General features: G+C 37.2%; 1 long non-coding RNA gene across 1 annotated transcript; it reads left to right on the forward strand.

Moving 5' to 3' along the window:
- Nucleotides 1-3,280: 3,280 nt before the first annotated feature.
- On the forward strand, nt 3,281-4,216 carry LOC120416579 (uncharacterized). The gene is made up of 3 exons (XR_005605358.2): nt 3,281-3,486; nt 3,559-3,822; nt 3,897-4,216. It is a non-coding gene; the product is annotated as an uncharacterized LOC120416579 (long non-coding RNA).
- Nucleotides 4,217-4,523: the final 307 nt, after the last annotated feature.

A 4,523-nucleotide genomic window follows, 5' to 3' on the forward strand; every position in this document is an offset into this window, starting at 1 on the left:
TTTAGTTTTTAGTTTTTAGTTTTTAGTTTTTAGTTTTTAGTTTTTAGTTTTTAGTTTTTAGTTTTTAGTTTTAGTATCAAAAATTTCAACGTATTTTTATCGAGTCACACTGCTTGTTTCCCCTTAAAGAAATAAAGGTGGTGGTGGGGTGTATTAAGACTGCGATAACAATGTCTCAAAGTGCGAGAAGATGTGAAGAGACCTCATCTCTTCGATACACTTCTTCAAGGAACACCGCGAGAAACCGGTAGCCTTCACTCTTCTCTGAGATGGCGGCGTCTTTCTTTCTTTCTCTCTGGATCTCGCCGCCGCCCGAACAGAAGTTTATCTATAAAGTAATACATTATTTTGGCTTTTCTTCCCGTCCTACACAGAAAAAAAAATGTAAATTTACCCAACACTGAAATCATGTTTTGAACGTAAACATGCTCAATGTAAATTTGAAATTTCATTTAAATTGGTGAATTGCATTTAAATGCCCTTCTCGTAAATTGAGATTCAATGTAATTCATGAATCTCATGTAAATAGAACTTTTGATCTTGACAAATCGAAAAATTGAAATTATGAAAAGCATGTAAATTGATTTCTCCTGTAAATTTTCGTAATGTAAACCAAAAAAGCATTTAAATTTAATTTAAAACTTTGTTTTGAAAATGACAGCCTATGCAGATGACAAAAACAAATCAGTGCGATGTTATGAATGTTTTGCGCGCATCGAATTAATGTTGTTCTTTAATAATTGCTTGATTTTACGGCCAAAAATCGTCAATCGTCATGGTAGATGCAGACTGTTGGTAAACAAACAATGCCGATTGGAGGCAACTTGAAAAGTGTTGCGGAAATCATCGGTTTGATGTTTTTGCAATGAAATGGTTCAACTTCGAGAAATGGAGTAAGTATTCAAAAGTGTTTCGCTAGTATGACAAAAAATTGTAAACAAAAACTTATTAATGAAACTGTTTGTCCCTTGTTCCGCTGCTGAATGGTAGACGAAATAATGACAAGATTGATGCCGGAGCCGGAAAGCAACAGGCCGAGTAGGGTCTGGAACTAGGAACACCCTTAAGCATTTGAGGCACAACAGACCAACTAGACCAACTTCCTAGGGGGCACCGACTGAGAGCGCAGATTAATCTGGAAGTCCCGGGCGTATTCGTGCACCACCTGGAACTTCAATTTTTAAGCTGTAGCTCCTTTGAATTCTGGCACTGGAGCACTTCTTCCCGACTCCACTTTTCACTACGTTTTTTTTTGGGGTTTTCCGGAGAAATTTCACAATTTTCACAGTAAATTATTTACAAATTAAGCACATTCTTGGAAAAAAACTAATCAAATCACAATGTTTAAGAAAAAACGGATTGTCAAAGTTGTCGGAGTACACGACTATCTTGGCATACCGATAATTTGGATATATTATAACTCCGACAAAAAGTGCATTCTGAAAACAGCTTTAACCAAAAATGGGTAAGAGAATTTCCGTGATAGCTGTTCTGAATCGCTATCGCTGGAAAAACTTATTTTCTTTTGCAGGTAGACGTCAAACGTCAAATCAATACACTCAAAGTCAGAAGTATCCCTCAAAAGGGTGCTTTCAATCCTCAAAAAGGATACTTTCTATCCTTTTTTAAAGTTCACCCGGCGTCACCCTTTTAAAAGGGTATGTCAAATTCAGTACATTTTCGATACCCTTTTAAAGGGTGACGACGGGTGAACTTGAAAAAAGGATACTTTTTACTTTGAGTGTACAAATTGCTACCGGATCTTTTTCCGGATCTCTCCCGGAAAAGATCCGGCAGCAATTTTGTATGGTTTGACGTTTGCGGAGTGTAAAGGTAAACAAATCACTTCGTGCATTGGCCGATAGTAGGAAGAGTTGTTATGAGTTGAGGTTTTGGTTTGTGTTTCTCAAAATATTTCTCATTTTTTACGATTTTTTTGGAATTTTTTGGTGCAAGTTTAGAGGTTTGGGGTTTATAATCGAAGTTTATATTACAAAATTTCAAAAGGTGCTTAAAGAATGATTACAGTAATTCTACCATTAAAAAATACAAATAAAAGGCCACAAGAATTAAAAGAAATACTTTTTTAATTTTTTTTTGTCTTTTAACGCACTGTAATGACGAAATTTTTTTTTATCATTTCACAAGATATTCTACTTTTTTCAATAAAATGTTCTGCAATTGGGTCCCAAAATGAAGTCTAAATTTGTGATGAGCAATAATCATAACGATAAAGCTTATTTTTCTGAGTACAATGACCATTTGTACGACCGCAAAGGATTTAAAATGGATTTTTAATTGAATTAAAAAAAAATAACTTCATGGTCCTTCTTGACAGCTCGTTCCAAGGGGACCATAGTTTATCAATCGAAAAAATGTTGTTCCGACAATATTTTTTTTTTGCATTAAAATAAAAAAAAGTGTTTGGAAATGGTTTTTAATCGTGTTTTTTACCGTTGTACATAAAAATTGACATAGGGCTTTAGTACCCAATTTTTATAATTATTTGGAATTTAATGGAGATGGGCTCACCAGACTAGTTAATTTTTTATTTGAGGTATCTACAACACGTCAAGCACCATAATAGTAACATATTTAGTAACATTTTTATAAGGAACCAATTGTAAAGAATCATTGCTCGCTTACTTCATCTAAAGGTAAACCTATTACGCATTTTTTTTTTTTTTTTGAAAATGTAATCGGGAAAGTATTCTACTCACTTCATGGGACGTTGTAAGAGTTCCTTAAAGCCGACTTTTGAATTGTAAACTTAGTTTTAACGCTTACGTTTTTGACAGTTAGATTTTAAAACCGACTATTCATTTTGTAATCTGAAGATAATATTTGCCATTTCCCTCTGAGAATTCTGGCTTGAGCCTCGACTTGATTCAGGCTCGATCTCGAGCCAGATCGACTCGAGGCTCGAGCCAAAATTCTCAGAGGGTTTTAACAGGAATGGTGGTGTATCGGATTTGCCCCCGGTAAAGCCACATAACCACGCATATCAAACGATTTTGCAAACCGAACAAAATTTAATCTCACTTTTTTCATGTGCGTACACGCAATACATACGCACGTAGGTATCTCTATGACTGGATTGTATGACGAAAAGCTAACAAACTTCTTTAAAATGAAATGCCATGTCAAGCTCAAAAAGTAAATCGATAAAATATTTCATGCTACCCTAATCTGGGTAAATTGAACTCCGACAAAACTCATCAGTTTCTTTTGCCAGTCTATTGATATGCAATTTCATTGATGCGAAAACGTCAAATTTTGTTTATAAACATTTGGAAGCTGCTGTGCCGCCTACTGCGACCGTTGCGTCCGAGTCGGGCGTAGTTGTCTAAAGCGCGGACCGTGTCTGTTGCAAGATTTTCCGGTGGGTTTTGGTTATCCGGTCGGCGACAGCGGCAAGATAAGTTTGTGGAAACCCTGCCGGACATACATACAGCGACGGCAGCAGCAGGTGGTGACAGCGAAAAGGTAAGTTTTATTACGATAGTGAGTCTTGGCGGCATTAACTATATTTGACTGCTCTCTTTTTTCATCTTTCAGAACCGTAGTCCCAGCAATGCCCTCGTTTGATCGCTGATGCAGAACCTGGGTGTGCAAGGTGGTGATGATGTGGGAGGAAAAGAAACGATCTAGATGATCGGTTATGGTCCCGGTGACGATCGGGCAGCCAGATGATCTTGGTACTGGACGTCGACGGACAGGAGCAGCTGATCGCAGCTTCGTTGCTGAACGGCGGAAGAATCAATCTGATGAGGGCAACTGTATCGAACAAGTACATCAGGTCCAGAAAAATTTACCACACAGGTAAACTAACGGTGGCGATGGCTGGCGGTGAAGGTGCTAAGCTGATCAATTTCTCTACTATTTTTGTTTTTTAGGGAAATAAAAATGCGAAACGTGGCGCGCGATTCCTGTAACAATTTCGACCCAGTGCATGATTCCGGATAGCAACAATTAGCCACGTGTCGGCCACGATGACGACGATCAACGTCCGAATGGACTCGTCGTTTGCCATTCACCAAGAGGACATGAACCCGACAGCAGCAAACTTTCATTGTTAGGTAAGTAAATTCCGTATTGCCAAAATCACCTTTTGCCAGACACTTTTACGATAAGGTTTTTTTCTGCAGTTTTGTTTTGGCGGGAAAACTATCAGCCCCGGTAATCCTCTTTCCTCCAAATTTGTACATAAATGATTCTTTTCATTCAATCTTTGAATGGCTTTTGATTATTCAGATCATTCCTTGTTTCAATGCTCCGTTGAATCTAGTTTCTGTTGCAATTTTCAAACAGTGGCTTTGCTGATTAAATTAAAATCCAAAAGTTAATCACGTTGAGCAATAGTTTACAACACGTTTGAAATTTACATCGGATTTTGGATTCAATGGAGCTAAAAAATTTTTTAATTTTGGTAAATTTACGTTAGTTTCATCGGAAATTTACAAGTTTGCAAAAAGTTTTGCCAAGGCACGTTTACATCGGATGTCTTTTAAATTTCCGATGAA

The sequence above is a fragment of the Culex pipiens genome, chromosome 3, assembly GCF_016801865.2.
Source record: "Culex pipiens pallens isolate TS chromosome 3, TS_CPP_V2, whole genome shotgun sequence".
In the NCBI taxonomy this organism is placed as follows: Eukaryota; Metazoa; Arthropoda; class Insecta; order Diptera; family Culicidae; genus Culex; species Culex pipiens.